General features: G+C 35.4%; 1 long non-coding RNA gene across 1 annotated transcript in view; it reads left to right on the top strand.

Moving 5' to 3' along the window:
- Positions 1 to 26,260, top strand: part of LOC307056988 — a 73,532-nt gene that overhangs the window by 41,501 nt on the left and 5,771 nt on the right. Inside the window, exon 3 of the long non-coding RNA XR_013811038.1 lies at positions 25,840 to 25,933. This is a non-coding gene — a long non-coding RNA (uncharacterized lncRNA). The remainder of the gene's footprint in view (positions 1 to 25,839; positions 25,934 to 26,260) is intronic.

Raw genomic sequence — 26,260 nt, forward strand, 5'->3', positions numbered from 1 at the left:
AACCTCTGAAAAGTGTAGTCCTTGCTTAACACTTAAGATGAATTACTAATATTTTTTATTCAAATAGCTTGAGCTCTAAATATATGTATATTTAGAGGGCAAAGGGCAGTCCCAGGCAGGGTGAAAGTCTTTATCAATTCCAAGGGCAAAGAATGAAGGAATGATAACTAACAAAAAGATACTCTTACTTTTACAGAAGGTAAGTACTTTTCAGGACCATAGCAATATGCTGCTAAATATTATTGCCTAGACTGAGGATATCTGAAGATTATTTTTAAGATCTGAAAGATAGATTTTTAAAATTCAGTCTAAACTTTCCTGCCATATAGTATAGTCCAATTTAGTATTTCCCAATCAGGCTAGTATCTCTTTCCTTCTTTTTCTATCGGTAAGAGAAGTAAAAAGAAATGGAAAACACACGTCTCCACCCTGTTCTTCAATAGTAGGATCATATCATACTATGGTTGAGGATTTTCTTGGTTACTGTGGTAGACACAATACCAAAAATGATGCTCCCCAAAGATGTCCATGTTCTAATCTTCAGAACCTGTGAATGTGTTACCTTAAATGGCAAAGGGGAATTAATTAAGGTTGCAGGTGAAGTTGAAGTTGCTAATCAGCCAAACCTTAAAAAAGGGAGAGTATCCTGGATTATGCAGGTGATCCCAGTGTAATCATAAGAATCTTCAAAAGTGAAAGAGGAAGGCAGGAGAGGAGGTGAGAGTGATTTCGTGTGAAAAGGAAAGACTCAACCTGCCCTTGCGGGCTTTAAGAATGGAGGAGGGAAAAACAAGCCAAAGAGTGTGTGAGGCCTCTAGAAGCTGGGAAAGGCAAGGAAACTGATTCTCCTTAAATGCCTCCAGAAAGGAATGCAGCTCTGCCAACACCTTGATATTAGCCCAGTGAGACCCATGCAAGATTACTAACCTACAGAACAACAAGGTAAGTTTGTGGTAATTTATTTTGGCAGCAAATAGGAAATTAATGCAGTTATTAAACGATTAGGACAGAGCACTCACAAATATTGAAGATTTGCTGTGTTGGTAAACATTTAACGGGCGGGTAAAGTTATGCTTAATATGCTACCTGCTTCCATTTTTTTTCTCAAATTGTTAGAACTTGTCCAGAATTCTAAAAGTTTAACTTTTTTTTTCCAGTTAACATTACATTTTCTGGAAATTTAATAACTCAGAGATTATTTAGGGCAATACTTCTTCTATCTGCAATTACTTATCTGGAAATCTGAACTATTTGCAAAGTGACTAAGGACCTCCTTGGAAAATTAGCCTGGAAAACAGCTGAGTCAGAATTAAGACTTTGAGCTTCGGAGTTGGAGGCTCAAACACTTAGAATGTTTGCTAGGACTGGCTGTGTGACATTGGATAAGTTATTTAACCCGTCTATGCCTCTTTTCTCTTATAATAGAACTTAAATTATAAACACGTGGTGAGGACTACATAAAATGACATATGTATAGCAGTTAGCATGGTTCTGGCCCATAGGCAGAAAAATTATGAATTGAAGATACAGATACTCAAATTTAAAAAATCATTGTAGTGCCTTTCATCATAAAAGCAAAAACTCCAGACAACTCAAGAGTTCCCAAAGGCATAAACATAGCCAGTAATAGTCATAATGGTATTCTTGAGTTATCAAGTGTAAGCTTTAAAATTTTTTCTTTTAAAGATTTTTAAAATATGTGAGTATTGGTGCTTAAAGTGGCAAGCTTTTTGTACCTGGAAAATTAATTACACGGAAAATTAATTTATGTGGAATTTATATTGAGTGTCAAATGAACAAAATATTTTTAAGTGTGTTTTCATTATGACTCACACCTTAGCTCCTTCACTTGTTATTCATCTATACAGCTTTGAGCCACTTACCCTTTCTGAGCCTAAGTTTCTTCTATAAAATTTAGGTAATAGAATAGCTACCTGGCAGTGTGGTTGGGAGGATTCGAGATATGGTATATTTTAGCATGAAGCATCTTGCATAGCATATAAGTAGGTGCTCACTAAGTGGTAATTATTCTTGTGGTTATTTTGTGCTCTTCTAAGACTGCATTGCCTCAACACTGACCTAGTTATGAAATCCTATGGATCGTCCTCTTCCTTTATTTTAGCTTCTGTTATATTTGATGCTATTGAACTTCTTGAAATTGTTTCTTTTCCCCTTTTCTAGGGTTCTTCCTACTCCTGTGGGTATTCTTCTTCAGATTTCTTTGCTTGCTCTTCTTCCTTTGCCCACTACTTAAATACTGGTGTTTCCCAATTTCCATAGGTCTTTATAATTTCCTTTTTCCTCTACACATTGTCTCTGGGTATGAAATGCTTCACGGCACCAGCTGAAAGCTTTTCCCTGAGCACCAGTTGGGATATCCCACAGATGTCTCCTAATGAAGTATATCTAAGAATGAACTTACAATCATCTCCTGCATACTTTTTCTTTCTTCTCTCTGCCCATATGGACAACACTGTTCATTCATTCAATCAATTAATTCAGTATTCATTGAGTGCCTACTCTGTTCTAAGCCCTGGGGATACAGTAGTGAAGTAAACAAATTACAAATCCTTACCCCTCAGGGAACCTATTTCTAGTGGGAGGCAAAGAAAATAAAATATGTTGTGTGTCTGATATTGATAAATTCTGTGGAGAAAAATAAAGCAGGGAAGAGAACTAAGGAAAGCCAAGATGAGGATAAAGGTTGCAATTCTAAGTAGGATTTGGCAGGGAGTCAATCACTAAAAAGGTGCCATTTGAGCAAAGATCTGAGAAGGTGAGGGAGCAAGCCATGTGGATATCTGGAGGAAGATTATTTCAGGATGGGGAAGTAGCAGCTGCACACTGTGAGGCAAGGGTGTGCCTGGCATTTTGAGGAAACAACAAGGTAGCCATTGTGCCTGGCTTGTGTGAGGGAGAGAGCAGTAGGAGAGAGGTCAGAGAGTTATAGGAAACATGATTCTATTGGTCCTGTCTATACTTTTCTTAAAAATAGGGAACTAGCCTTCACTACTTAATCTATCATTCTCCTTTCATTTCCTCCTCTTACATCTAGTAACTCACCAAGTTTTACGGATTACAACTCCTATATTACACTCCTGTCTATCCTCTTCATTCTCACTGCTTTTGCCTTAGTTCAAGCCTTTATTATTGATCAGCTAACTGACCTGCTGCTAGCCTCACACTTTATGTTCATCACTCATTCAAGAGATTGTTTTGAACAACTTCCGTGTTCCAGGCCCTGCGCTAGGTATTGTGGATATAATGGTCATCAAGCTAGACATGACCATTGTCCTTAACAAAATTCACAGTAATTGGAGAGAAAATCATACGGGCAGTTAGTAACATGACTGTGTAATAAGTGATTTGAGATTGGAAGTTCTAGCAGTCTTAGTACTTAGTGGTGGGTGGGCAACTCTGATTTATGAGGGTTAGTGTAAGCTTTCCAGGAGAAATTATCTTCCAGTTGAGATCTAAAAGATAAGTGGGAGGGCTTCCCTGGTGGCGCAGTGGTTGAGAGTCCGCCTGCCGATGCAGGGGACACAGGTTCGTGCCCCGGTCTGGGAGGATCCCACATGCCGCGGAGCGGCTGGGCCCGTGAGCCATGGCCGCTGAGCCTGTGCGTCCGGAGCCTGTGCTCCGCAAGAGGCGGGGCCACGACAGTGAGAGGCCCACGTAAAAAAAATAAATAAATAAAAATAAAAGATAAGTGGGAGTTAGACCCTCAAAGTGGGAGTTAGACCTTTCCAAGCTAAGGGACCACTTGTGTGAATGCCCAGAAAATAGAACTGAATGTAGCATAATGTGACCTTCTAGAGGACAGAGGAGAGTAGCTCAGACTCAAGCTGGAGAGGTACAAAGAGCCAGATCATGTCTAGTATCTTCAGGTCCTTTTAAAATGTTCAGTTAATTCATTTGTTACCAAAATGATCATTTTTATGACTTGAATATAGTAATTTATCTCCCAGAATTAACACCCACCAATGACTTCCTATTGGCTTTATGTTAAATTCAAGTTCTATAATATAGCACACATTCTGTTTTATTTATTTATTTTTTATTTGAGGTAACACTGATTTATAACATAAGTTTCATATGTACAACATATTTCCACTTCTGTATACCCTACAGAGTGCTCACCACCAAAAATTTAATTTCCCTTCATCACCATCTGGTTGATCCCCTTTACCCATTTCACACACCCCCACCATGCACTCCTTACCCTTGGGTAACCACTACTGTGTTCTCTGTATCTACATGTTTGTTTTTGTTTGATTTGGTTTGTTCATTTATTTTGTTTGTGTTTCAGATTCCCCATATGAGTAAAATAATACGATATTTGTCTTTCTCCATCTGACTTATTTCACTTAGCAGAATACCCTCAAGGTCCATCCATGTTGTCACAAACGGCAGATTTCATCCATTTTTACGGCTGAGTAGTATTCCATATACTTGTATGTGTGTATATATATATATATAAATATAAATATAAACAAATATATATATATTTTTCACATCTTCTTTATCCATTTGTTGATGGGCACTTAGGTTGTTTCCATATTTTGGCAATTGTAAATAATGCTGTGAAGAACATAGAGATGTATATATCTCTTCAAATTAGAGTTTTTGGATTCTTTGGACAAATACCCAGAAGTGGGATAGCTGGATCACATGGTAGCTCAATTATTAATATTTTGTGAAATCTCCATACTGTTTCCCATAGTGGTTGCACCAATTTACATTCCCAGCAGCAGAGTGTGCGGGTTCCCTTTTCAACACACAGGGTTCATTAATCTGCCTTTTGCCTCTTCAGTGTCAGCTCCCTAAGACCCCACTTTTACGTTTATGTACTAGTAGTGTGGAACTGCTTGTAATTACCCTCCAGAACACAGAAATTTTAAGTCTCCAGGCCTTAGCAAATACTTGGAATATTCTTTGGCCCTTGCCAACTTCATGAATTCATTTTTGCTTTCAAAATTAATCTCAAATGTCTTCTTCTCTAAGAATCTTTCCCTGAAAACTCAAAGCTAATCATTTCCTCTTCTTTGCTACCACCCACTTCTATGTGATCTTTTCATTGCAATTATCTCAATCTGTAACAGTTTGTTTATATGTTGAACTTCTCCACTAGTGTGAATTCGTTGAAGGTCTATGGGTTTTTTGTTTTTGTTTTCATCTGTGTATCCTTAGCCCCAGTATAGTGCATGGCACTTAGCCACACTTAACAAATGTTTAGTGAATTTAATATAATAAATTCTTAGAGCTATAATTCTCAGAGACTATCCCACCCAAATCGATCTCATGTATGAATCTGAGTTGCATCTTTTTAAAGAATCTAAAGGCATTACATTCTTAATTTAGCATTATCTTTAGTTTTGACTTTCAAAACTTGCAGAAATTTCCCTATCATACTTGTGCACTCTTAATCATTTTTAGTAATTTTAGAATTCCTTTACTTTTAGCCACAGAGTGATAGGCTCACTGTTAAATATTTAAATCATTTTCTAAATTAATATTTGAATGAAAATATTTGTCATTTTTGTTTTCTTATAATAATGCTTTATATTTTTCATCTCTGCTTACTATTTTTTAAAAACTTAGTGTTTTATCATAGACAATGGAATGATTTCGCCAATGTAGGTATGTAAGTATCCCAAAACACAAAACTAACCTTCCTGGCACTTCCAGAGACCTTGAATAATTTCAAGTTTAACCTCATCCGAGCCCATGTATCCCTTACATAGGAACCTTTAAAGCATCCATTGTAAAAACTACTGCAGATGCCTCATAGAATCTCAGAATTGTCTCATTACTATTAGACAGTTCTGAAAAGAAGGAACGTAGATGGCAAGTAAATATTTTAAAAATCAAAGCCTTACTGTTAATCACTGAAAATGAAGAAAGATATTTTGTAAAACCTTTCTCGGTGTCAAGGTTTTTTACTTTTTAATATACTTGGAAATAAGTGTACTATGAAATGGGTTCTCTCAGATACTGCTGATGAAAATATAAATTGGCCTACTTTTTGAAGGCAGTTTAACAGTATATATTGAATTTTTTTTAATGTTCATTCTTATTAATACCTCAAAATATTCATCCTGATGGAAATGTTTCAGAAGTAATGGTGGTGGTTGCACAACATTGTGAATGTACAAAATGCCACTGAATTGTTCACTTTAAAACAGTTAATTTTATGTTATGTGAATTTTACCTCAATAAATTATGTTTTAGAATATTCATCCTAAGGAAATAATATAGAAATGTTAATGAATAAGGATATTCCATTCAGCATTATTTATAATAGCAAAAATTTATAAACAAAATCAGGGCTTCCCTGGTGATGCAGTGGTTAAGAATCCTCCTGCCAATGCAGGGGACACGGGTTTGAGCCCTGGTCCGGGAAAATCCCACATGCCGCGGAGCAACTAAGCCCATGCACCACAACTACTGAGCCTGTGCTCTAGAGCCTGGGAGCCACAGCTACTGAAGCCCACGCGCCTAGAGCCCGTGTTCTGCAACAAGAGAAGCCGTGACAATGAGAAGCCCGTGCACCGCAACGAAGAGTAGCCCCCGCTCACTGCAACTAGAGAAAGCCCGCGCATGGCAATGAAGACCCAACACAGCCAAAAATAAAAACAAATAGATAAATAAATTTATTAAGAAAAAAAATTTATAAACAGAATCAAAGCCTAACAGAAAGGGAGCAATTATATATGATACATCTTTATGCTAGTCAACTATTCAGCCATCGCAGATAATATTTGTAAAGAATTTTTAACGAAATGGGGAAATGCTCGAGAATATGTCATATGAAGAACATTGAATACAAAATTATACCTTTGGACAGTTTTGTAAAACAAGTGTACATAGAAAAAGATGGGAAGAAAATTGTGAGTATTCCTTGAGCTCCTTTAAGTACATGAAGCCCTTGTCCTTGGGTTTAAATGGCAGGCTTTCCATTCGAGTCTCTTGCAGTTGACTCTGTTAAGATCATCAGTCCTGGGGGCTCCAATTTTGTCAGTGGTCTGTTCATTATATCCAGAACCTTAACCATCATGGTACAAAGAGCCAGAATAGAGAAAATGTTATTAACATACTAAATTGGGAGGTTAGACTTGGCAGTTTTTATTATCTTTTAGCTTTAAATAGGTTAAATAGGATTGGGGGGCTCACATGGGGGGAACATCAAATTTATTGAATATTTACCATGTGTCCAACTATATACTAAATACATTCACATTCATCATCTCATGTAATCACAGAAACATTGCAGAGTTAAAACTTTATATACCCACTTTACAGAGAGGAGAACAAAAAGTTGAATGTTCTGCTCTGGTTTATACAGAGCAAGTGTAAATTGAGTACAGTTGAGTACTAAATTGAGTAAATTACTAAATTGAGTAGTCAATTGAAGCTCAAACACTAGTACCCTACTTCTAAATCTGTGCTTTTTCTACTACATAACATAGGTTTCATTTTTCTGTGCCACGCTGGACATCACTACCACAAAGCCTCAAATACAAATAGTCCTCAATTTGCAAATAAATTGTGTTCTAAGTATGTTTCTCAGTTAGAAGTGTACATATTAAATGTCTTTTCTCATAGGTATAGCATTAAACTCATTGTTTCAACACCCAAGGGTGTCATTTCTCAGGTCTGAATTGGCAAATACTTAGTACTTAGGATGCCACTCCCATGGCAGTTGCTAATATTTATTGAAATTTTCCACGTGCCAGGCACCGTTCTAAATTCCTTACTTAGTAAAGATTTTATTCATCTCAGCAACCCTAGTAAACACCAGTATTATTCATGTTTTCATATAAGGAAGCTGAACACAAGGTAACACAGGTAATTAATGCCAAAGCCAAGATTTGAATCCAGGCAATCTGAGCTTGACTGGCCCTAGTATCCTTCTTAATACAGTGTTCGTGGCAGCCACTGAGAAATCCAAATTGGCGCTCATGCTATTTAAAATTTGTCTGTGTTGTAAAAATGTGTAATGTACATTAGCTGTCAACCCTGGCTACACATCAGAAATACCTGTGGGGTTTTCTAGGCATACAGAGGCCCAATCCAACTGTGGACAAAATGAATCAGTATCTTCTAGGGTGGGTTATGGATATCTATGTTAAGATGTTCCACAGATGATTTGGGTGTGCAATTATCTCATGTATACACAAAGCAATTGGAATTGTCATGGTATCTCAGGCTCTCATAGGCAAGAGTTTTTTAATATAACATTTACAACAATGTTAAGCAAGGTAGTATTGCTTATTGATTGGTAGTGTGGCCTCTGGAACTAGACTTCCTGACTATAATTTTTTTAATTTTGTTAGTTTTCCGCATGTGACTTAATTTTTGTAAACCTTAGTTTCTTGATGCATGAAATAAAGTTGGTTTTGTTAAGTAGCATGCAGGGTTGTTGTTGAGGATCAACAGGATAAATACAAGTAAAACAGTTCAGCACAGTACCTGACAGTAAAGGTACCAAAGTTTAAGGTAGTTATGTAAGTGTACACTGATATCATAAATAGTAAGTAATGTGGGTAGGGTAGTCATTGCATGTTATAGAGAACAATCACAGCATTTGAGACCAGGTGAGAGAGCTTCCTAGAGTTGATGGCATTTTCAGAGGTCATGTGAAATATAACAAGAAGCTGTTGAGTGGGATCTTTCCAAGACATTGGATCTATTGTGGGAGATATCTTTGAGATGGATAAGCAGAGGAGTTTATGAGATTCGTGTTGAAAGTTATAATTAGGGATAGACTTGCATCTGAGTTCCTTAGTATTAGATTTTGAATCTCAGTCCACCAGAATTTGACTTACTTTATATCTTAATTCTTAAAGAGTTACAAAGGACTTATTACTCCCTCCCACCTCTTAGTTTCCATGGTATTTTATTTGTATCTCTGCTTTTATGGTGGTTTGTGCACATTGATACCTCCAACTCTTTGTACTCCTTAAAACACTCAAGAGCACCTGAAACCGGTCTCACACAGTAGGGTTTCCAAATTTTACTGTATTGAATTAAGAGAGAAGACCCAGTTATGTTCTTTAATGTTAGTTTAATAGAAGAACTATAATGTATATATAATACTAACAACATGCAAGTCTAAAATTATGTATATGTTGAGATATCTACATTGGAATTAATAAATTATTTAAAGCTTCAAGAGCCAGGTCTTATTAACAATCCAGGAAATGCTTTTGGTAGGTGAGCATTTGTTATTTCTTCCAAGATCTATTTTAGTCATAATATTTAAATTTTAGTGTCAAACATAGTGATGCCTATTTATTCCCATAGTCTGTTTGGAGAAGTAAGTCATACCATATCTAATTTCTATCTTTGAAGCAAGAAAGAGAGGGAAGAAAGGAAAGAGGATAGGTGAGGGAAGAAAGGAAAGAGGATAGGTAAGTAGGTGAGCAGAGAGGAGAATTTAAAATGTATATCGTGTGTAATTTTGTCCCCTCACAAGATATTATAGTGGCAGACTTGGAAGTAGAGGACCTGGAATGTCAGATTCTCAGTAAACCACAAAGGACTGCACCTACTCAGAAAACCGAAGTTTGTGCTGAGCAGGAGTATATCATGAGAATGGGACTGAGATGGGGTGGAGTTAAACTTCTTTCCCTTTGCACTTTTTCCACTTATATCAGTCATTTCAGAGGCACATGAATTTAAATACTGACATATAAACTCGACTCTTTACCCTTTAGCCCAGTTGAGGAGTGTGTCAGCTTTCTTTACTCTAATGAGGAATTGGTTATGTCACAATATCCAAAAACATTTATAGGATAAAAGCCAGGCTTGTAAACCTTGTTATACTGTATGCTATTTTTGTGCTGTGTTAAATGGATACACTCTGTTTCTTCCCAGGAGGAAATTGTAGTTTGAATACTAATTAATAAATATTTAATTGAAAAGATGGGTTTGAAATGGACTGCATAGGTGTTTTTCTGGAAAGTGCTAATAACACTTAGGAGAAGTTAGGCTTTGATATCTTCCTTCTATTTTCCATATATAATATGTAATATACCTTCCAGTTTTCATAATATATAATAAGATCAAAACTGGGTATTATACTAATGTAATTTATTGAAATGAGTTTGATCATATTTGAATGATATTTTTTAAAAAGCACTATATTGCTAAAGTAGGTCTTATATATTAATATGTTCCTGTACTGTCATCATAATGATATATAAAAACATTCATTTCCTACAACTCTTTCTTAATCTCAACTTTTCCCACTCATAATTTTTCTTTATCTCAATTTTCTCACTTATTTCCATTTTAATATATGGTACTGGTACTTTATAAGCTATCTCGATCACTTTGTAATAAAACAGACAAATAATTTTAAAATGTAATAAATCTGAATTTTGATACTAACAACTAACAAAACAATGTGGAAAGATGGAGTCAGCACTAGACTTGGACTTGGGTTCTACCACCACAGTTTTTCAATCCAGGGCCAGAGCTTTGTCTTCTCTTAGTCTCTTGGTTTTCTCATCTGCTAAGTGAAGATGAGAACACCTATACCCTAAGGTTTTAATGATGATGAAATCACATTATGTTAGGAAAGTATATAGCATAAACTAGAAGGTTAGTTAAATATTAGTTGAATCCAGATCAGATTTTCACAAGTTGGGAAAAAATATTTTGATTTCTGTTCATTTAAAACCTGTAATTCCTGTGACTGAATTGTTATAGGTTGTCCCATTCACAAGGAATGAGCCTAGGCATTCTGGATTCTGAGCATCTGGTTTGTAAAGATCTAATGAATGCCACGTTTGTGCTGTGCCTAGAGAGCTCCCTTTAGAGAAGAAGCCTTATTCTTTGATCCTCCCATGTTGTCTCTATGCCAGTAGACAACAAGAGGAAGACGTTCTCCAAGCCTCCAAAGCAGGAACCTAAAACACATCTTCTTAGAGAAGTTGTGCTGTAAATAGGATTGATTTGTTTTGGTTTCCCCCCAAAGCTATTTTACTCTTAATATAATTAAACAACTATGCACTTGTGAGAATATAATTTATACTCACTATATTTCTTATTGTAAATGGGCCTTTCCCTCAGGTGCATCTAGACTAGTTATCTTCATGTTGGCCTTCATTCTGAGCCAGCATTTTCTTCAGTCAGGAACTTCTTTCAACCGGTTTCATGTCCAAGCCAAAAAACTCTGTACCCAGATGACTTGTTAATGAAGTAGTACTATATTGTTGATTAAAGACCTTTTATGGATCAATGAAGAGCTGTTAGAAGCACTTTTCTTATTTATGTGTAGTTTTGGAGCAGAGCGAAAAACAATTAAAAAACGTGGGCAGGGGAGAAAAACTTTGAGTTAAAGTGCTGGGATAATTTTTTTTTAATTTACATGTCCACATCTCCCTTTTCCACACTTTGCTTAATTTTAGAAGGTATGACTTTCAGAAAATAGCTCTTTATCTTTTGAGACTGGTGACTTGCTGTAAATTTTAAAAGAATTACAGTAATTCAGATGTATTTCATGTTAATGGAATTGTTAACAGTCAAGGTGTAGTTCTTAATATATAGCTGTACACAAACATCCTTTCACACTGTTAGTAAGAATATAATTAAAAGACATATACAGATTTGAAATATGCTCAAGTTCGGAGGTGGTGCAGTGCTTATAATACTTCCTACAAGTACATATATGAAGAAGGTATTATGTTGTGGAGCACAAATGAAAAGCTCTGCAAATTGCATAAAAACTATGTTAATAGTATTTTAAAGTTTTTTGTAAAATGGACATTTGAGAGGAAATGAGGAGACCTGGATCCTAGCCCTTTTATCGCTGTTATGACCTTCAGCAAGTCAACCTTTTAGCTCTGTTTTCTTTTCTTGAAAATGAAGCAATGTCTGGGAGATTACTAAGGTTTCTTCTAGCTGTAAATTTGTTCTTTTTAAAATGTATTTTATTCAGGTATAGTTGACTTACAATGTTGTGTTAGTTTCTGGTGTACGGCAAGGTGACTCAGTTATACATACATATGTATTCTTTTACATACTCTTTTTCATTGTGGTTTATCACAGGATATTGAATATAGTTCCCTGTGCTATACAGTAGGACCTTGTTGTTTATCCATTCTATATATATAGTTTGCATCTGGTAATCTCAAACTCCTAATCCATCCCTCTTCCACCCTCCCTCCCCCTTGGCAGCCACAATTCTGTTCTCTATGTCTGTGAGTCTGTTTCTGTTTGATAGATAAGTTCATTTGTGTCATATTTTAGATTCTACATATAAGTGATATCATATGGCATTTGTCTGTTTCTTTCTGACTTCATTTAGTATGATAATCTCTAGGCCCGTCCATGTTGCTACCCAGCTATAAATTTCTGTTATTCTTTTTATTAAAATTGAGATGATAAGAAATTAGGTGTATTGTACATAAAATGATTGTTTTACTCAAGAATTATTAATAGTATATAATTTTATATTGCAAACTGGTCTTTTAAAAATATACGAAAGTACAATTTTATTCTTTTTTCCCAAGTTTTTAGTGCTTTATGTGCTATATTTCTTTACCAGACTTCTTCATTTTGAGAAGGAAAATATTTTTCCAAGGTGAATCTCTTACCCTTTTCATTTCCTACTACCTCTCACCCAACCCCACCCCCTCAAAAATACCCACCCCGTGCATTCACACTTTAAAAGTAAGTCTGACAACCACAGAACCCACAGAGTGACAACAGAGGTGCCCTGACAAAGTCTGGGGTGCTACTTTCTGCAGTAGAGATAGACCAATGCTTGGCAACTATGTCGTAAAAATATAATTCAGAGGAAGTAAATGCATGCATAATTGTCCCAAATAGCATGATAAGTAACATGGCACAGTTTAAGGGGAAATGTCATTTCTTTACTTTCACACAGCACTTGCTTTCCACCTTTTTTGTCTGTTCTCTGCAAAAAATCACAACTACAAATCAGTTTCATAGCTACAGTATTGATCTTGCTTGGTACAGATATATAGTTGATATACAGTTATTTTTCTCACTGGTATGTTTAGCTTTTGAAAGATCACCACTCTTTTTTTTTTTTTTTTGCGGTACGTGGGCCTCCCACTATTGTGGCCTCTCCCGTTGCGGAGCGCAGTCTCCGGACGCGCAGGCCCAGCGGCCATGGCTCACGGGCCCAGCCGCTCCGCGGCACGTGGGATCCTCCCAGACCGGGGCACGAACCCACGTCCCCTGCATCGGCAGGCGGACTCTCAACCGCTGCGCCACCAGGGAAGCCCCACCACTCTTTAATAAACCTACATCAGTGGGTAGTATGTGACCAAAGATGCCCCTATATGGCCCACAGAGCTCAAGACAGCCATCCAGTTTGGTTTAGCTATCCAGTTGGCTGTAAGCACTAATCCAAAGTGAGGCATTGAGCAGAGTGAAGATCCAGAAATAGTAATCCATCAGATTTGGCATCACATTGACCACAGGAGCTCTGGCATTATGGTAACACCAGGACCTGGACCTGAGCTCTCCAAGTCAGCAACTATCAACTGACCCCAAGGAACATAAATGCTATCGAATACTCCAAAAGGAGGAGGCTCTAAGATGCACCTCGGATGAATAGTAAGAGGAGCAAAGAAAGACTTTAAAGCTGAGGAATAATTCAAATCTGAGTAAGAGAAATTCTACTTAGGTCAGGGCAGTATTGTCTTCTCGGGAAAAGTGTTTGTGGATCCTCCAAATGACTTTATCCATACTTTGATTTTTTTTTAATAGTATGGGCCTTCAAGTTGCAGTAGGAATGTAGCCATTTATTAGGGACCAGCCAGACTGATTATTTGGTTTGAAGCTTCACATTCTTTGTTCTGATGGGTGTTGGTCCTTGCTATAGTTTGAGACATTATAGGAATCTGTAAGGATTATTTCTCGAAAGAGTTAAATCATAGGCTGGTATTATTCCTTGAACTTATATGTTTCCTAGTGTTTTTGTACCAGGCTCCTATTAGGTTAGCATTTTGAATTGAGAAGTTACAAACTACCTTATTAGTAGTAATATTGGGCTGGCCAAAAAGTTTGTTAGGGTCTTTGTAACATCTTATTGAAAAACCTGAATGAACTTTTTGGACAGCCCAATACTTAGATATTGTCACCAATATCTAATTTCAGCTTCCAGTCAGAACTGGTTTGCCAAAATTTCACCAACATTTTGGGCTAAATTTACTTTATTGGAATGATCACTGTGGTGATTGGGGGCTACATAACAGCTTTAATAGGTAATGTGGTACTCTGTCCATATGCTCTTGTAGCCCTTCACTGTTTTGTACACATCAGCCTTCCAAAGGCCAGCACCTGCATCTAAGCCATAGGATTGCCTTTGAGCTGCTGGAAGCTACTGGGGGAAGACTTTGAGCAATGAGTTTCATTTGAGCAATGAAGGTTTCAGCTTCCTTGTCCTTGGCTTAGGCAGTTCTGAGACATGTATCTTATACCATTTTCCAGGTTCCCCGATTAGATTGTTTCTATTGGCTTCTGTGATAGCTAGCTTAATAATGTACCCTGTATTAGCTGCCTGCCCTTCTCTTATCACCTTGCCCCCTCCCCTGCCAGTTTCGCTGAACCTCACAAATAAATTATGTCCACTCAGTCCTAGTCTCAGGGTCTGCTTCCTTGGAAACCCCACTAAGATAACTAATAAACCCAAAGATGAGAATTCTTCCCATTTTGCTGGTATAATTTATTTTATACTGTTACGATAAATTGTTTAGAGTAAATGGGCAGTTGTAAAGGTTATCTATTAATTGTTTGGGACTGAAAATATTTAGTATGATAGTATTTTGTATGATACAAAACTGTTAAAATTACTAGCTATCAAATACTGGTAAAAATTAGCAAAGTTATGTAAGTAAAAGGATCTTGTATGGTCACCCTTTTATTAAAATTCTAAACATAACTTTAAAATACTAGAATCAATATAAATAGTAAAGTCTGGAAGTAAGAAAAAATGCATTTTAACCAAAAAATTGAATATAGTTCTAACAAAACATTTATTGAAACGTACAGTCTAAATTAAAACAAGCCTTAATACTCTTAAAATGCTCAAATATAAATGTTTAGGGATACCTAAAAATGCTAAGAATTGAAAACAAAATAATAAAGTAATAAGATCCTGAGAGACTAGAAACTAGCATTCAGCGCATTTAATATACCAAATAAATGAATAAAATACTTAACGGCCACCTTGATTCTAGAAGTAAAATGTAATTAATTGCTCAGAGGAAAATATTAAGAGCAATCTAAAAATACTAAGAGTGTTAGAGATAAATCATTTAGCACACCAAGAAGTGAATTTGAAAAGTAACCTTTCAAAGCCAGAAATGGTCACAGAGCATTCAGAGGAGTCTCAAGGGTAAAAGGAAGGCCTAGGTCTAGTTTGAAGATGGGAGTCAGGCAGTGGTTGAGTTTAACCCCCTTAGATCAAATATGCCCATTCTCTTGATCTGAGGGAAAGGTGCCAGGCAAGAGCCTGGTCACTGTTGATAATCCAGTTTTGGGAGCCCAGACCAAAGCCAGTTGCAAACTGTTTGCAGACTATCTTTAAAGGACACTTACCCTGAAAGAGGAGGGAGAAATCAAGCCCGTTTTAGGGACTATAGATTTCCTGCTGGATTTTCCACCCTTTAAGTGTCATTTTGTAAAACCTATGATAGATATGTAAATAAGAAAAGGAAAGATAACTCAGGAAGTTTAACTGTGATGAAGAACCAATGATAACAGCATTTAAAGCCTTTGACAATAGACAAACTTTATATCTCCATAAACCTAATTTGTCTTAGCCTGCTTTTCCTCCAGCCACCAGCATGCAGGATAAATTCAGTGTAGCACTTTTTTCTTCTTTTGCTCAGTTTGACCTGCTTTGTTTATATCACAAATTGAGAAACTACTGTGTATTTCTTCTCAATGTTTTGATTTTTGTAAGTATTTATAGGTTTTATGATTTATATAACTCCAAAGACAATACAGTATAGTGATTAGGAGGAACATAGGCCCTTGGTCAATTCCTGGCTCTGCCACTTAACTAGCTAATGTGACCAAGCACATGTTACTTCACCTTGCCTTGATTTCCTCATTTGTTAAGTAGGCATGATAAGAACATACTACTCCGTAAGAGTTTTTGAGGATTAAATAACTTAAATGTAAAATTCTTAGAATAGTGCTTATCATATATGAATGCCCAATAAATTTTTCATGTATGAGAACAGTGCATTATGGATAAAATTGGAATTTATAAAATTGTTGAGATACATAACTACTTTTATATAATGATTACTATGGGGAAAATTCATTCTAATTCTACTCATTTCAAAAATGAATATTTAAAACATGACCCATTTGTGATAAAAGACTGCAGTTTTTGCTTATTTTTCCATGTAATATTTACTATGTCCCTAGTAAGGTGAGGAGAAAGTAAATGGTATGCCTACCGTGTGCTAATAATAAGCCCTTTATGTCATTTCACATAATCCACAATCAGCCCTACTAGGTAGCTAGTAATAACTTTATTTCAAAAGAAGTTGAAATTCCAGAAAGATCCAGTGATTTGCTTAAATAGCAGAGCTGCTGTAATATAGTCTCTCTGACTCCAAGCTTAAAGCTTGTGCCCTGTCTTATTAATAGAAGAGAGGTTCGAATTATGTAAGGGCTGGTATGGCCCAAGCACCAACCATAGTGGATGCCAGGGTCTTGTAGGCCTTATGCTCTGCCAAGTGTTAGCTCCTTAGGGATTAGAACGTGGAGAACTCTTGGTGGGGGGAGAGGTCCCTCCCCCCACAGGAGAGAGAAGGGGACATATGGAGAGGTTGGAGCAGTGGCTATTTTCCAACAAGTATGGAAGTCTTTTACTAATTAGTATTTAACAACTGGTACAGCCACACTGTTCATTCTGACCAAACATTAGATATATCAAAATACATAATTTTGATACATCTAATATTTGGATAGATATGAAAAGATTTGAATACTGTATTAATTTTTAATGTTTTTTAAGACACATTTATAGAATCAGGCATAACTCAGAATTCCTTCCTTGAGATTTCTGCTAAACTTTTATTGTATGGTCCTTTTCAGTTATATTGATTGATGATTGATCGATCTCCAGTTAACATACATTGCCTTTATTTACAGTCAACAATTCTTTTAAATTATGAACTTGCAATAGTTTGGAAGAAACTTGCAATTTATGGTTCTTTGACCAAAAACTGTATTAAGTTACTGTAAAGACTTTGTCGGTTTGCTTTTCCAAATGTGAATTTGCTCTCTTCTTGTTACATCTTCTTTATCCACATCCAAGAAGAATAAAACAATGATGATTTTTACCTAATAATCTATATAGTGTATGTTCAAATTTGCTAAAAACCTAATCTCTTAATTTCATAATCTGGGAGCAACAGAAAAAGACTGAGAGTATTTATTCTTTCACCTTTTTGTGTGATAGAAAAATTATTTGAAATGCAGATTTCAGTGAATGAATACATTGTTTCTTGGTTTGTATCACAATATTTCATATTTTTTAACTGCTTTGAGATCATTTCTTTCTATTATTTTTACATGAAAGAACTGAATATTTCATTTTATTTTTTGCTTCATTTGCTCTCTGTTGCAACCAGCCAATCAGCAAATATTTTAAATGTTTTATATTTAATTTTTACTGAACATGAACCCACCATATTAAATTTTCCTTCCACATATTAATTTGCAGTTTACTGTACCTAGTTAAAGATCTACTTACTATATATTTATATAGGGTGCATTTTATTATTTCTGTATCTACCGTGGTACCTACAGTTGTATTCTCAGTGCTAAGGAATCATCAGAAGATCACAGCATTATAAATGCTGGCAATGTTGGGAACATTTAATATTCGACTAATTTTAAATAGCATTTAAAGCTATGTGTGAGAGGTGGTATTAAGACAAATCACTCCGAAAAAAATGGCCTATAATGTTGCAGTTTAAACATTCAAGTATTTTTCTGCATAGTCATTCAGCTCATTATAAACACAGAGAAGATGGAACAAATTTCTGGAAAGACTTCACATTTTATATGTATAGCGTTTGACTTGTCACCTTTGAAAGATCTAGAATGATATTCCATTAATTTTTCGTACATCCCACAAAATCTTGACAGGACAACCCTCTAAACCTGAAAAATCTGTAATAAACAGGAGTGACTCAGAAGCTCTTTTTGGTTGCATTTGTGCTCATATTTGGATTTCATTTTTTGATTTCTCAATTATCTTTCACCGAGTCAATAATGACCCCATCTTTGTTTAATCCTAGAGGTAATTTGTGTAATCCAGACATCTTTTTCTGTTTATAAGGAATTTATTCCTTTAGCAGTGTGTTATTTTCTCTAACAAAACTCTTCATTATTTGACAAGTTGGCATAATATTGAGCTGTTCTTGGTAGGATTTGAAATATTGTTTTTGAAATATTGTTCTTTTGGTAAAAGATAGCTGTTTCCAGATGTCATAAAATCAGTCATTACTGCAGCTCACAGAATTTCTTACATAATATGGCTTCTTTTGCTGTTATGAGTGCCAGCACCAAAAATCTGCAGAAGGTCAGAGCCTAGTGGTTCCTCCAAGCACTGGTGGCTTTGATACTTCAGTCACATTAATGTGTTTTTCAGACATCACTAAGGACGATATTCCTGTTCTTCTGTTCATTTATTTGCATTTTCTCTGCTTGTCATTTTATTGTTTCAATGGGTTGACATATGGGGACTTCACCTCCTTGCACAGAGCTCTATCACCTCTCCCTGCTATCTTTTTGTTTCTATTGGAAATTGTGGTAGAATTTGACTTGGTTATGTAGGTAATTTTCATTTTGGTTTTTTTCCCTCCATTTCTTTCTTTTATAACTTTTTAATATTCTCCCAAGATACAACCACTTGTTGCTTTTTTCAGTTATATTGGCTAAAGTCTCTTTTATTAGGATATTACCTTGAGTATTTATTTCCATTAATGAGGAGTGATGATTCATCATTTTGGAGGGCTGTTTTGTTTATAATTTGAAAAGTCACTTTGGCTTTACATGTGTTATATAAACTATGTGTTATATATAAAGTATATGTTATATAAAAAGATTATGCTTTCTTTACATTATCAATGGTATAAATATTGGAAGGAGGGTATTTACATATTAAAGGACGTTTAAAAAGTCTTATAGCATAAATTTGCTGTTTGCCTAGGAGCACTTTTTATGCCAGTTTTAATAATCTATAGCTGTATTGTGAAGCTGCTTATTTAAAAAATATCTACAAGAGAGCAATTTTTAGTCTGCATGCACATACTTTAAATTGTATTTATTTAAAATTTTTCTATAAGTTAATGTAAATATATCTTCCCTCTAATTAGTTTTCTCTCAAATTAGTCTTAATTAACAAGTACTAATTAATGAGTCTAGCATATCTTATTAATTTTTTAACTTACATGATTTTGTCTTTATATAGAGAACATCTTCCAAAAAGACGTTTTCTGAGTTTTGATTCAATATTTTCTGCTAAAGCTCCTATAACACTGTAGTAATTTGTTCAGTTAAATACAGTGGACCTATTATTTTAGACCTGTTTTCTTTGTTACCACCATGTAAATAAAACATTATGGTTCATATTCTGGATCTGGATCTGGATTTCTTTTTAGGCAGTGGACTGGATTTATGATAACTTCATGAAATCTTTCTTCGTAATAGTGTTCTTTGAGATGTCAGTGTCTTTTACGTCAAATGCCCCAAAATGTTGTTGTAGCACCATTAATATACTCGAAAATATGTGAAACTTCTTTAAGGCCTCCTAATTTTTGTGCTCAAAAACAATGGTCTCTCTCTCTCGTGCATGTGCACACGCACACGAGGTCATGGACCTCATCTGTTTCAGCAGCAGCAGAACATCTTTTTTGTTAGGCGAAATTCCAGTTCTTTCATTTGGTGGCATGAAGTTCAGCATCATTCCCCAGGTTTTGGCTTTATTCTTCATGTTGGCTCATGATCAATTTATAATATTTTGTTTGTTTTAACCTTGGGGTTAGTTAAATATGTTAGGTAGTAAATTGCTGACTGGTACAACTAATGCCTGTATTTTGCCATATTGCTTTAGAATTTAAAAAATTAGCGATACTCTGTTAAATGTTCATGAATTTCTGTTGTCTTCCTCCAAAAGGAGGCAGTACAACTTTGACTTGTGAATGCTTTTTTCAAAACATTCTTCTCTTGTTTGCTCATAAAATTTGTTGTGATTCCTAATCATAAATTCAAAGAATCCTGGGGTTGGAAGGGGCCTTCAAGATTACCATGTTTCAGAAGGAATTTAAGCATACCCTCTGATGTTGAAATTCCTTCTTTGATATCCCTGTCTCTTGTCCAGTAATCTCATCTACCCTTTTAGCATAATCCTGAACAGTGAAATCAGTAGTTGTTGTCACTCTTACTTTTCTTCCCTTCTTTTTCCTCTCTATAGAATTTTCCAGCATTGAAAAATACTTCATTTCTGGTGTTCTGGAAATGTAGGCAACTCCTGCTGGTGATGATAATCAGAGAAAGAGGAATATGATGTTTTAGAAAAGAAAACTGAGGCGATGTCAGTGGTAGTGACTTTTTAAGGAAGCCACACACACACACACAAAAAAAGCTAAAGGGGGGATAAACTGCTAGAAATGTGTTGAGAGACTACTGGGACAGGACTCAGGAGGCAAGAGGCAGAACCTGAGAAGATAAGAAGATAGCATCAACATCATCCTAGCTATTTATCCTATAAATAGCTTTATACTGTGTTTCTATAGCACTGCCTCTGAGGAAGTCCTTGAAAATTTCTAACACATGGAAGGATAAACGAAATTATTCCTTTAAAAATTTTTTGTTTTATTGAATGTAAACCTATTAACACAGACCTTCATATTCACTTGATTTCGTTCTCCCAATCCATTTTTGTCAACCTTGAGTTCTCATTCCATAGTAGTTGAGGAATGAGAACCTTATTTTTGAGGTTGAGAGAGACTATATAGAATTATAGTAATAAATGAGCTGCCAACCCATTTACTGGGTCCAACTCTATTAGCTCATTATTTGTCTATCAACAAGCCCAATAGGATAATAAGATTAAAGTTGAATTTAGTATTGCCAGAATATTAATATGTATGTTCTTGGTACTGTATTTGGAAAAATGTTGTACTTAGTTCTTTCTCTCCAGAAAGGTCAGTTCTCAAGGTGTTTGCATATTAGTGTAGCCAAAAAATCACTCACTAGTATTCTCCAAATAACAGATGTAATTAAGGAGGTCTGTCACAACCAAATTGATTATTTATTTTAGCTGAAGAGATACCCTGCCTAGACCAGATGGATGTTTTTAGAGAATGCTAGTAGGGGGAAAAAAAAAAAAAGGCATGGCCATTTTTTCTTTATTTAATGAAAATATATCATTTACTGTGAATACCTTGAATACCCTGGTTATTATCAACTTTCATAGAGAGAACTTCAGTTGCTTTGGACCTTACAGTTTCCTACTGAAGCCAGATCATATGGACAAGTTGCAAGAGGGCTAAAGACAAGGCTTAATTTGGTGGACAGGATTTAGAATAACCTATGGTTGTTTGTTTTTGAAAGTGACTTGGGCATACTCAATAAGGGCCTCTTAGGCTGTTTACCACAAAAAAATAGAATAGCTACAAAAAAAGTATATAAAAGTTATTCCAGGGCTTCCCTGGTGGCGCATTGGTTGAGAGTCCGCCTGCCGATGCAGGGGACACGGGTTCGTGCCCCGGTCCGGGAAGATCCCACATGCCGTGAGTGGCTGGGCCCGTGAGCCATGGCCGCAGAGCCTGCGCGTCCGGAGCCTGTGCTCCACAACGGGAGAGGCCACAGCAGTGAGAGGCCCGCGTACCGCAAAAAAAAAAAAAAAAAAACTGCCATGTTTTAAACTTGGGAGTGCAGTGATATTTTAAGAAGGTAAATTTTGTTGTAGAAAAAATTGAGTTAAAACCGTAAGTTTTATATCCCAGTATTGAACCGTACTTCATGGATTTTAATGTGATTAGGCTTATAGTACATTACATTCAGAAGCAAGACTGAGGTTTTTAGGATACACCCTTTATATCACAGAGGCTTTATTATGTAAATGGTACAGAAATAATAGGAAGCATGTAGCGCTAAATGAGAACTTAGAAATCATCTTATTGTGAGGAAGAAGTGTTGGAAGTAGACCACCATGACATTTTCCTTTCTGTGGGAAACCTGATAAACTGCAAAAGGGTGGAAGGCGTAAGGCAGAAATGATATGAGGATGTATTAGATAAGGCTACCAGAGCTAATGGATGAGGACTTCATGAAATGCTATAGTTAATTGTAGACTGCGTGAGTTGAAAACCCAGCTCTGCCAGTTATTATCTGTGAAACACTGGGCAAGTTACTCTCTCTCTTCCTCAACTTACTTATCTGTAAAATGTAGATGATAAAAGCATTTCTTAGTATTGTTGTGAGGATTAAATTAATTAATGCTACTTAGAATTTAGAAATCAATAAATGTTAGTTCTTACTACTGTATTTAAAAGCAAGGAGGAAGTTTTAGCAACTTATATGACAAATGTTGGAGATACCTAATGTCCATTATCTAGAAGTCTGTATTTTTAATCATTGAAGAGTAATATATATAGGTTGTGAATTCTTTGGTGATGTAGAGTATTGTGTGATTTAGAGTTATTGGTTCTTCTTAAAACAGGTGGTTTTCCTAAGGAAACACTGAACCATGTTTCCTATGACTTCTGTGTTAAGTATATTTAAATAGATTCTAATTTACTGAAAATTGTTCATTCTTGTTAATTTAGTTGCTATTAATACCAGTAATTATTATGCTATTACTCTCATCCAAAATTACCTGGCTTATTAGACATTAAGAGAGTTAGGTGCCATAGTCTTCAGAACAGATGGGAAAGTTCATGCAGCATAGGGAGATTACAATTTTTAAAGCATTCATAGTCATAAAATATACTAAAGAGAAAAGCTGGGTGCCTCACTTAATCACTGTAAAACACTGTACTTAATGACTAGAAAAACATGCTAAATCTTAAATAATAACAAAAGGTAGAAATAAGGGACCACAAGTGAGTACCTGATTAATTAGCTAAGTAATTTGCAATAATGAGTGAAGGAAGTCAGAAGAGAAAGATAGCTTTAGTGTCAGGTTGATGGAAATTTCTGTTAAGGAGCAAGCCGTATCTGAGCTAATTTTTGGTTGACCAAGAGATGAGAGATAAACAGCAAAAGGCAGCTGGGGTCAGATAATAGAAGGTCAAGAGTCTTCTATTAAAAGACACTGGGACTTCATTTCATAGCTGTGAATCACAGAGGCAGACATACAGCCTCTGCTACTGGTTTGAGAGGTGGAATTCCTCCCTTTTTGTGAAGACATTTGGGAATCCATGACTGTTGCCCAGCTGTTAAGCAGCACTAAGCCTGGGAGAAAAAATCGACTTTGGTCACGAACTTAAGATTGATGTTAAGTTAGTAGAAAAACCTAAAGTCTTTAGCGGCACATGCATGTAGGAAGAATACTTTATTAGGAGCTCTTCCATCTTAGGCAGAGAAGAGAAAATATGTATAGTTTTCTTTCAGTGTTTAGTACTTGTTGATTACCATCTTTATCGTGTATAACAGAGACTCCGGTACTTACCTCTGTTTATTAGACTTTTCTTTTTCAGAAAAAATCTAAAGAGTAAGTGATGTTGAATATATTATTTTATTGTGAAGTACTTCTGGACCTGTTTATAAGAATTTTCAAAATTGAAATGTTAACAGCCTATTTCATGTTATTTTTAGTAAGTTATGTTTGTGTGTGTGTTTATGTTTTTGAGGAAAATGAATCAAGATGTTTTCTTGGCTTTGTATTTAAACAGAGCAAATGATATTAGAGTAGCTTTTTCCCCCCACTAAGTTAAGGACAAAAAATTTTAATTTTGAGACATTGAGGACATGTTTCTAGTTATATATGAGGTTTTAGATTAAATTTTCATTATAGAATAAAACCTGATTTTCTCTTTTTTGGGCCACAAGTATTTTACCAATTACCTACACAGTTTATTTAGGAGGATAGCAAAGCTTACAAAATTTATGATCCATAAACATTATTTTAGCTTAACTACATTGATTTATTGCTGAAATCCTATTTACTCTTGTTTAAAGTTACTCTTTACCAGTGGGTTTTAGGATTATCTTTAAAGATTAGAAACGTAACCACAGAATAAACTCAATAAGTTTTTTTATAAATGCTTATAATGAAGTTCTAGTAATAGTCACTATTTATAACTACTTGGAGCACTGTTTTTTTTTGTTTTGTTTTTGGGCGCGCTACACAGCTTGCGGGATCTTAGTTCCCCAACCAGGGATCAAATCTGTGCCCTCGGCAGTGAGAGCACAGAGTCCTACCACTGGACTGTCAGGGAACTCCCTTAGAGCACTGTTTTACAGGAACTGTAGACCTTTTGTATTATGATCACCGGAGATATCTCTAAAAATAGAGACTCCTATTAGCCTAGTTCTTCTGAATCAGAATCTCTGGGCATGGCACCTGGGAATCTACATTTTATTTTAAAGTAGTACCTTTGGTCCTTAAGTGCATTATAGTTTGGGATTCACTACAACCACCATTTATGCCATGCTTGGATCCATGTAATCTAACATATACATTGTTGAGGTAGGTTTATGTGTGTCATGGAAGCTTTGAAGTCATTTTAAATATTGAGTAGTGAGATTAACAAGTATCTTACTATTTTTCATAGACATCTGTAGTAAGTATTTTTTTAAGTTAATGTCTTATAGTTATCTGTAGAAACTAAGTCAAATAGTTGCAGTGAGATTGTTTCTTAACCTGCAGAACAGATATCCTTCCTTAATGCTTTTGAAAAATAGCTAGTTTCTGCCCCCATGTGATACCAATTAAATCAGAATATTTAGGGAAGAGACTGAGTCTCCATACATTTAGAAGTGCCCCAGGTGTTTTTAATGTGTAGCTGCAACTGAAACAGGGATCTGCACTAATGACCGAAAGGAACAATGATGTTCCTAATCAAAAAATTATTGATTGGTTTTGGAATCCATAGTACTGAAAACCACATGCTAAAGGTATGGCACTGTAGCATCCAAATCCTGTTTCCCTAACTGCTTGTCTCAGGCTTATTTTTAAAATCAAAGGAAATCAGAATCAAATTATTTCAACAAAGAGCATTTTCTCTGAATAATCCCAGTTCTCTGTTAGAGGCAATTTCTTTTAAATGACCCCTGCTAAGCTTTACTAGGTTGATGTAAAGCGCTGATTGGGCAGTTGAAGTGATAAGGGGTAAATAATACCTTTTTATGAGGACAGAATATTTAACTAATTGATTTCTATGATTTTGACTTTTATAGGCAACTCAAATGTAATTGAGAATATATTTTTGGTAATTATTCATTCTGAACAAGGAAAGTATTTTCTAAGGTAGGGCTACATTCATGTAGGACATCAGAATCAATGTGTTTAAAATTATATTTCTTTAAAATGTTGATAGAAACTAGGTTAGCAAGATAAAATTAGTACTTATAAAAACTATTAAACTCTATGCCAGGGATCAAAATATATGTTTCACAAAACTTTCTGATCTTCTAAAGGGAAGAATTATTATTACTGTTTAATTACATAAAATATGTCCTATGATACATACCTCCCTTTGCCCACAATTATTAAAGAAATCATAAAGAATAATTTCAAGATCTCCTTTAATATTTAAAATAAGTGGAAAAATATTTATAACCTCAAAGTCATGATATTTTCTTATGTTTCTCTTTTAGATGCTTATTGAAGATAACAGTTTCTGCATATGGGAAGTAGATATTGAAGGGTATATGGTTTACAGACAAGATCTTTAAAAGATAGACACTCAAGGTAAGTAATAAATATAGCCTCATAAATAAGCTAATTTAAATGGTTAGGGCTGCCAAATTATAATTTAATTTGCTAAACTTGCTTACTTTTTGTCACTGGCTCTGTCTAAGAAACCTCACAACCACATTCATTCATATTCGGAAACAAATTTTTATGCCCTAATACCATCTTGACAGGAAGTATCAGATTTCATTTATAATGGGAAGTTGATAAAATTGATGTATTATGGAAGAGTGCAAACCAATTAAGAAGACTGGAGAAGAGATTAAGTAAGCCTCCATCAAAACTGTGTGCATAACTCAGTAGAGTTTAACTTGAAAAAATAAT

The sequence above is a fragment of the Hyperoodon ampullatus genome (assembly GCF_949752795.1).
Source record: "Hyperoodon ampullatus genome assembly, chromosome: 8".
NCBI lineage: Eukaryota > Metazoa > Chordata > Mammalia > Artiodactyla > Ziphiidae > Hyperoodon > Hyperoodon ampullatus.